This window comes from Schistocerca gregaria, chromosome 2, assembly GCF_023897955.1.
Source record: "Schistocerca gregaria isolate iqSchGreg1 chromosome 2, iqSchGreg1.2, whole genome shotgun sequence".
Classification (NCBI taxonomy): Eukaryota; Metazoa; Arthropoda; class Insecta; order Orthoptera; family Acrididae; genus Schistocerca; species Schistocerca gregaria.
Window position 1 is genome coordinate 116,406,929 of NC_064921.1, and position 9,911 is coordinate 116,416,839.

Consider the following 9,911-nt stretch of genomic DNA (forward strand, 5'->3'; position numbering starts at 1 on the left):
TTCCTGGGACAATGAATTCACGGTGTTCTTATTTCAATTTCCAGGAGTGTATTTCAGTCAACAGCGGACTAAGAGGGGAACCCATAGCTAAGCGATCTAATTGTTTATAAAGAGTGTCTTGGCACTGGAAATAGTTTTGTGCAAGGCAGGTCTGTGTGGCCAGTCTCAAGTCATTCAATTCCACAGGATTGACGTTAGACTTGTGCATCATCTCTGTCAGAATATCAATACATTCTACTAATGGTATATTAGAAAACAAACCTCTGACATCAGAGGATAGTAATTTACCACAGTGTGAGACAGATATACCATTTTACTTGTTTACTAGGTCCACAGAATTTGAAATACCATGCTTTGTTTTGAATTTAGTCTTACTCTTAATTAGGACATCAAGTTTACTGGCTAGTTTGTAAGATGGAGCAGTGAATGATGATACAACTTCACGAATAGGAACATCTTGTTTGTGCATGCTTCAAGCCGATCTTGCAGTTCGACCAACATTCATTTGTTATTTGTGAAAGTCTTTTGTCTAGTGGTACCCTCCATATTTAATTAGGTCTGCATCTATTCCATCTATTCCAGTAACTTTTCTATTCTTCACGCCTTTCAAAACCTGTTGTAATTCGCCCATAGTAATTGGATATAGTTTTTCATCGCAGTCCTATCACGCTACTTAACCTGCTCAGAACCCGTAACACAGACAGGGGACTATACAATGACTGGCAACTCACAAACAGCCTCGTTCACAGGACTGGATCAACTAGTGACAACAGGAAGAATCTTAAAGACAAACGATTCGGCATTACGGATTATGCGTCTGTAGCAACGTGGAATGTTGAAGCACTGGCTGACAAACAAAGCGAGTTAAATCAAGTACTCAAAGTAAGGAAAGTAGACATTGCAATAATAACAGAAACTAAGGAAAAAACTGAAAGGAACAGAAGTTTCGACAGACACAAGGAAAACAAGATAGTGCTGGAGTAGCAAGTTTAGTCAATAATAAATGAAGAGGAAAAGTTCACGAATGCAGCTTTATAATTGAAAGAGTAATGACAGTCAGATTTCAGATTCCAAGAGGTCGTCTACAAGTTACATGTGTCTACGGCCAGAGGAGGAAAGGAAGGGTTATGTGATAGGTTTTTACGATGTTCTTCAGAAAGAAACAAAACCAACAAGACAGACAGTGTTGTCATGTTTGATGATTTTGATGCAGGAGTTGGAAATCTAGCCATATCAGAAACTGTACGACTGTTTGCAGAAAAGGTCCTTAATAATAATGGACATCAGCTACTCCAATTGGCTTCCTCAACAAATTTGAAATTATTAACACATTTTACAGAAAGAAAGACATTTACAAGTTTTTACAGTGTTTATAGAGGAAGCGACATGGGTAGTGACTAATTCCTTCTAGGCACTAAGATAAGGTTACTATCAAAATTGAAGAAGGAAAAGAAATTCCATAATAAGCCACAACAAGAGTTGTTCAAGGTATTCTCCCATCGGAGTATTGTATCAGGAACCTTTATCAGTACAGACCCCAAGAAAAGCTTGCTTCACTACCAGTCAACAAAGAAATCGAAGTAGAGTGGAATAACATCAAAACCTGCATCATTGGAGCAGCCTCAGAAGCACTTGGTAAAAGGATGAAAACAGATAGGAAAAAAAACCACTCACATTTGGAATACAGAAATTAAAGAAGCCATTAAAGAAAAACATATAGCTTATTTGATGTTTCATCACAAAGCTGGGCTACATACAACATAAAAAGTAGTACTGAGAAACAAATTGTGCGCAAAGCACACCAAGAGTAGGGGGACTCATTCATAGCTTAGAGAAGGTTTGGAATTACGCTAAAAGTGTGCTGGAAGTCACTAAGTTCGTAAAATACTGAAATTCGCGCAAATTAATCATGTTAAAATTTCAGTTTCCATTACGACTTATATGAATGAGTAAACGCGCGGAGTTACAGCGTTATTCTTGTACTGTTTCATGGTATACAATATTATTCAGAAAATTCACCTTTCACTTATCTATTGCAGGCATTTGTCTCCGGTTTCGTGCACCTACCGTATTCGTTGGGCTTCGGACGCCGTTGAGTCGCAGCAGTCGATGTCTTGACGTCAGGACAAGGGTAGAGAAACCTCATCGCCAACCGCACCTGCAAGGAATACGACAGACAGAAGATTGCTTCAACCCTAGTAAACAGTCCTGTAGAATAGAACGTCGAGTAGTCCTTTGTCTGAAGTCTCTATACCACAGATAGATGTTGCCTTCACTTTTCACATCGCACATGTTTTTCGTACGACACGTCGCCTTATAGATTTTTAGTTATAGCAGTTAAAGAAACACCGTGTATATAAAACGGAAATGAAAAGCAAGTAAAGAACTGCATAGTTTCTGTACACAAGAAAGAGCTGTAGTTGGAAAATATCATCCATCTTTAGTTAGGAAGCATTAACGAAATTCACCGTCTTGTTTATATAAAACCAAATACTTGCTATTGACCTTGCATTTTAAAACATGCATTCGAATCGATTATTAGCTAAGCCTTGGAAAATTTTGCTAATAAAATTTAATTTTACAGGGGTTACGTGTTATTTAATTCAACATTTTCTATACAAAGAAATGAAACGGCCTCTTTTCACATCCCACTTCTGTTTTTATTTTCCTTTTATTGCACGTTGTGTTGTCCTGATTTTCCTTTAGTTTTCAGTAGTTTCTTTCGGTGTTATGATGAATGTGTCGTTGAAAGGGTAGCAGACTGCAATTTCCAGTACCTCCGGAAAGGTGGCAGCTGCTGATTGCATTATACATGCTCGCAAAGCATTTTGTTTAACCTTCGCCGCGACATGTGTTTTCGCCGTATACCGAAGCTCTCATTTGCCAACGCAATTCTGACGTGCGGACAAACCGCCGTTGTGTCTAGCGGCAGATGTTTGGCTGTGCGTTTAGCACCCATTATAACAGAGTACACGCGACAGACAAATCCGCAATCAGCATGCATCGAATGTCACCAACCACTAGAGCTCTGGCGCTGACACACACACACACACACACACACACACACACACACACACACACACAGTGACCGAGACAGGACACTGTAGATACGTTGTACCACAAAACCGTCCATGTTAGTCGTCAGAACACAGGTTATCCCTAAAGTTAGAGCAAAAGCTATAAGAATAGTTGACAAAGATCAGAACAGATAGTAAAGCAATGTACAGGGAGTTTCATATCTCGTCGGCATTTTTTCGGCTCCCTTATACCGATCGTTATGACCTACTAACTCAGTACCCGACTTTTCCTGCATGTGCATTGAATCTACCGCATTTAATCTCTTTCTATACCCTATATTTCCTCTTTTCCACTCTTTCTGTCGACCTCCAACCTCTCTTTCTGTCAGACTCTTGCTCCCCCAAAAAATATTTCCTCCTGCCCCCTCTCAAGGCATCTCCTCTCACCCGTACCTCTCTCTCTCCTTCTCCTCTACCTTTTCTCTGTGCCTCTACTCTTCTTCTGTCCACCTCTTCCATTTTCTCTCCATTTACTCCTCTCCCTCTCTCTGCCTCCTCCTATCCCCTCTCTCTTCGCATCCTTTCCTCCTCACTGCCTCTGTCCATCTCCTCTTCTTTTCTTTCTCAGACTATTTTCTTCCCTCCCCTCTCATCGTTCATCTCATCTTCTTCTCTCTCTCTGTCCATCTCCTCTTCTATTCTCTCCCTGTCCATTCCTCACTACCACTCTCTCTGTCCATCTCCTTCTCCCCCAATTACTGCATCTATCTCTGCCTTCCCACTCTTTGTCGTCCATCTCTTTTTACCTCCCTTCTCTCTTCACGTCATCACCGCCACCCCAATAGGAGGCTGGTGTTCTCACTGTCACATTATACGTCTCCAGATCGTGACTACTTTGTATACCACATTAGGTTGAAATCGTTTCAGAATGGGCTTTCTGCCGTTTGCTTTCTTTGCATAGACACAAGACAAATGTTTTTCACATATATTTTAAATATTTCCCTCTGCAGTTTAATTTTCAAGCAGCTAATTGTTTATAGGATCTTATCTCCTGACCTGCTTGTCATTCCATGATGTATTATTGCAGGTACTTTTAGCAGCATACGTAGATAGTGTCTGCGAAATGTATTGCGAACAGAGTTAGTAACAAAGAAGTACTAAATTTACACAAGCATCAAGCGGCAGTTTTACTGCGTGAACTGTGAAAATGTGGTAAGTGTAATGAAATTGGTCTTATTACATCATGTTTTATGTACCGAGGGTAATTTCAGATAAAAGGCGTTTTATCACGCATTATGCGATACCTTTCTTAATTGTTATAAATTTTGTAAACATTTCTAACGAGCAAATTGATTTAATTATTTTTATTAATGTAAATGTCAAAGAGATATGCAAGCATTGAGGAATTTAATAATCTTTGACCAATATGTTGCTATACTGGTATTTACCAATCACTGGACTATCAGTGGGTAAAATGAGTTAGCTGCTGTGGAGTAGTTAGGAGAAAGTTGTGTATGGCCGCATGTGGTCGAAGTTGGGCAAGTATTGCCCATTAAGTCTAAATACCAGTGCTCAAAAGTTATTTAAAATCTGTGAAAGTATTTCGGGAAGATACACTCCTGGAAATTGAAATAAGAACACCGTGAATTCATTGTCCCAGGAAGGGGAAACTTTATTGACACATTCCTGGGGTCAGATACATCACATGATCATACTGACAGAACCACAGGCACATAGACACAGGCAACAGAGCATGCACAATGTCGGCACTAGTACAGTCTATATCCACCTTTCGCAGCAATGCAGGCTGCTATTCTCCCATGGAGACGATCGTAGAGAGCTGGATGTAGTCCTGTGGAACGGCTTGCCATGCCATTTCCACCTGGCGCCTCAGTTGGACCAGCGTTCGTGCTGGACGTGCAGACCGCTTGAGACGACGCTTCATCCAGTCCCAAACATGCTCAATGGGGGACAGATCCCGAGATCTTGCTGGCCAGGGTAGTTGACTTACACCTTCTAGAGCACGTTAGGTGGCACAGGATACATGCGGACGTGCATTGTCCTGTTGGAACAGCAAGTTCCCTTGCCGGTCTAGGAATGGTAGAACGATGGGTTCGATGACGGTTTGGATGTACCGTGCACTATTTAGTGTCCCCCCGACGATCACCAGAGGTTTACGGCCAGTGTAGGAGATCGCTCCCCACACCATGATGCCGGGTGCTGGCCCTGTGTGCCTCGGTCGTATGCAGTCCTGATTGTGGCGCTCACCTGCACGGCACCAACACGCATACGACCATCATTGGCACCAAGGCAGAAGCGACTCTCATCGCTGAAGACGACACGTCTCCATTCGTCCTTCCATTCACGCCTGTCGCGACACCACTGGAGGCGGGCTGCACGATGTTGGGGCGTGAGCGGAAGACTGCCTAACGGTGTGCGGGACCTTAGCCCAGCTTCATGGAGACGTTGCGAATGGTCCTCGCCGATTCCCCAGGAGCAACAGTGTCCCTAATGTGATGGGAAGTGGCGGTGCGGTCCCCTACGGCACTGCGTAGGATCCTACGGTCTTGGCGTGCATCCGTGCGTCGCTGCGGTCCGGTCCCAGGTCGACGGGCACGTGCACCTTCCGCCGACCACTGGCGACAACATCGATGTACTGTGGAGACCTCACGCCCCACGTGTTGAGCAATTCGGTGGTACGTCCACCCGGCCTCCCGCATGCCCACTATACGCCCTCGCTCAAAGTCCGTCAACTGCACATACGGTTCACGTCCACGCTGTCGCGGCATGCTACCAGTGTTAAAGACTGCGATGGAGCTCCGTATGCCACGGCAAACTAGCTGACACTGACGGCGGCGGTGCACAAATGCTGCGCAGCTAGCGCCATACGACGGCCAACACGGCGGTTCCTGGTGTGTCCGCTGTGCCGTGCGTGTGATCATTGCTTGTACAGCCCTCTCGCAGTGTCCGGAGCAAGTATGGTGGGTCTGACACACCGGTGTCAATGTGTTCTTTTTTCCATTTCCAGGAGTGTATGAACCAAATGAAAACTGAAAAGTGTTCATTATTTTCGATTAGGGTCAAACCTGTGAACTACTGCAAATAAAAAAAAAATTTCAATATTCTACAGGAACGGGACAAAGAAGACTTTAGAAGTACACCACGAGGCACAACGAAGAATTTTACCAGCTAAGTACCAATTATTTTGATCAACCAACATTTCTGAACTCTCCAACTTGTTTTCTCAGTGTGCTGGTACAAAGGACGAAGTAGGCCTATATGTGCTAAATATTACAAGAGACAGAATTTAAATAATTAATGTAAATCGGTAATTGTGGCGGTCGTCTGTCCCAAAATTTCCTTAAACGTTTGAAATTTTATGTGAATATCGTCGAAAGTCAGGAAGTGCTTTCTTTCTCAAATTCCAGATGAACAAAGTATTGATATTCGTGCGTAATGAGCTGCACGGTTTTTTCGGGCCCTCCCTCAAACCTTTGACATTTACGTGGTGCTTACCCGACAGCTGTTATCTCTAAACAGTAAGCGATATATGTGCCAAGTTTTGTTGAAATCGGTCCAGTAGTTTAGGAGGTGAGACCCACGACAAGGATCGGGATTAATTCAGAAAAACACGTGGAAGGGTGGCTTAACTTGAAGCACCATTTACCATTCTCAGACAAATATTTTTAATTAATAACAATTCTATCATAAGTAAACTTTTGTTGTTGTGGTCTTCAGTCCTGAGACTGGTTTGATGCAGCTCTCCATGCTACTCTATCCCGTGCAAGCTTCATCTCCCAGTACGTACTGCAGCCTACATCCTTCTGAATCTGCTTAGTGTATTCATCTTTTGTTCTCCCTCTACGATTTTTACCCTCCACGCTGCCCTCCAACACTAAATCAACTAACAGTCACAAAGTTTCTTGCCGAATATATACAGATAGTTAAGATAATTAAATTAAAATCATAATGCATAAGGATTTTTGCATTATTCATAAAATTACAAATAGTACTAAAATTTAAAGAACATGTCAAGAGCACAATACAATGGTGGCCCGATTATGAACGGTTAATTGATTAAACAAACCTGCGACGGCACTCTGTCTGCGCGCCTAGCACAACAGCTGTGGGCTAATCCCACAGCAAAACTTGAATATGAGTTCAACGAAAGTTAAATAAAAGACGTTAACATGCATACATCTCCACTTGTTATCTCGGTCTCATATAGACAATATACGGCCAACCTGTCCGCATAAATCAATTTAAGTACTTAAACACAATTAAAATGATACTGACAATTAAACACCTTTTTAAGACATCAAGTAAGTCAGTGTTCATTTATCAAAAAGCATTTAATCACACGCCCACAAGGGCCTTACAATAACAGAGGCACTGAGCATAAGAATAACAATAAACTACTCATCTTGAGGAAGAAATGGCAGACCCGCGGAAATGCGTGTGGCCCGTCAAACCTAGGCCTACTGAGAAAACGGGAAAGCCACGGAACCAGAAGGAAAACGAGACCCTGTCCCGGACCTGCAGAACAGCAGTGTGTCAGCCGCTGCTGATACCAAGCTGTCAACATGTACCGAACAACAAAAAGCAAACGAGTTTGAGAGAAATTACTTTACACAGCGATACTTAAACGGCCAATTAAAGATTGTTTTCAAGGAAACCAACTATTAAAACTTCATTACAAGAGAGGCTGCCTATACATGGCTGTTAGCACACACCAAACAAAAAACAGCAAACAAGTTTGAAAGAAATTAACATACAGCAATACTTAAATAGGGAATAAAAAATTGTTTTCAAGATAACCAACACTTAAAACTTCAGTATAGTAGCACCCCACTCATTAAAATTCCAAGATAACAAGAAACAAGGTACGAGGTCATTAAAAAATTCAAATAAGAATCAATAAGTTAAAGTAGTAAATGAGTTTTGCTATTTGTGGAGCAAAATAACTGATGATGTCGAAGTAGAGGGGACATAAAATGTAGACTGGCAATGGCAAGGAAAGCGTTTCTGAGGAAGAGATTTAAATGTCTGCAAGTCGATTCTGAAAGTATTTGTATGGAGCGTATGTAAGGAAGTGAAACGTGGACGATAAATAGTTTAGACAATAAGAGAATACAAGCCATCGAAATGTGGTGCTACAGAAGAATTTTGAAGATTAGATGGGTAGATCACATAACTAATGAGGATGTACTGAATAGAAGTGGGGAGAAGAGAAATTTGTGGCACAACTTGACCAGAAGAAGGGATCGATTGGTAGGACATATTGTGGGGCATCAAGGGACCACCTATTTAGTATTGGAGGGCAGCGCGGAGGGTAAAAATCATAGAGGAACGACGAAGATATGAATAAACTAAGCAGATTCAGAAGAATGTAGGTTGCAGTAGGTACTGGGAGATGAAGAAGCTTGCACAGGATGGAGTAACATGGAGAGCTGCCAGTCTCTAGACTGAAGACCACAGCAACAACAAGTTAAGTTATATCTCTACTGTGACCTCCTACCTTCCAACAGACACTGTAATTTTGATGCGTACCAAATTCAGATGTCCAATTAAAATCTACACCAGTAGCCCGAAGGGCTCCTCATCACGGAGTAACAGAGTGTACAAATACAAATATACACACACGTATGACCCACACAGGCGTACCTTTAGGCTGAATGCAAACCACTTTAGTTACAGGCCAAATCCAATAACTCGCGCCAGGCAGGTCTATAAGGTCTACAACAGAAATTACAGTCAGTAGTATCAAATACACAATAATTCAAACAATGCACCAGATTACAAATTTCAGAATACTGTCTTGGAGCTTACAGAAACCTCCAGCTTAACACAGACAGCCCCAAAAGAGGTCAATGGAACGCATAAAGGACCCGGATTCCTGTACAGCTCCCACCGGGAGAGAATTAACATCCTTTAAGTACTGTACATACTGAAGAGTCTTCATACATAATTTCGAATGCCAAGGAGGCCAATAGCTTCAGCACTTCAGGTAGGCACCGGATAATACAGGCCTGCTTCTCGTGGGTCATAACAAGTTGTCCAATACATCTCGGTGTAGTTAACACACCACAACTGACTGATGTACTTCGTAATCAGGTTGCACGTGACGAGAGCTGCTCATTGCCAGCTAAACTCTCCGGCAGCAACGGTGAACACTGCAGAAAAACACGGGCTTCAATAGCGCAATGGTCAACGGTTTCAATTCGCTGCGGTCGCCAGGACGCAAGTGCTCAGCCACATCAGTCCAGCTCCGTGTCCACCCACCAATTACCACCAAACAACCCCAGAGGGACACATAACCAATCAAAGAATCGATGGAACGCATGTGAATGTGGCGCCACTACGATGGAGCGCGGACCCTCACAGAAGCCGCCATCGTCCAATCTCCCCTGTTCAAACCGGAAGATACCCCACTCCCCCAGCGAGAAGAAAAAGAACATTAATTCACAAGCTTCACCTGACTTCTTCGCTGGAAAATTAACTGGGTCCAAAACCTTGATGATAGAACACGTGCCCATAATGCGTGGTATCAACTTACCAACACCAGCACCACTCTGTGCTCGCTCCAGGAATTTTCTAATAAAAGGGTCGCCTGCCACGGTTGTGAGCCTGACGACCTTGAGGCAATTCAATATTGTGTCTAGCTCGCTGCCAATTCTCCTTGGGGAGAACCGGAGTGACTGATTTGGATGAAAGGTCATTAATGCTCCACAAGTTGAAGATGGTAGAATTAAGGGACATGCTAACATAAGAGCGGCAGGAATAGCCTTGGATGCCCCATGCTAGTTAAAATTAAACGGAAAATGAGCCAAGCGAGGGTGCCATCCCATTTGCTCGAAGACTTAGCGTGGTATATGATTAAGGCCGCTTTTAGAT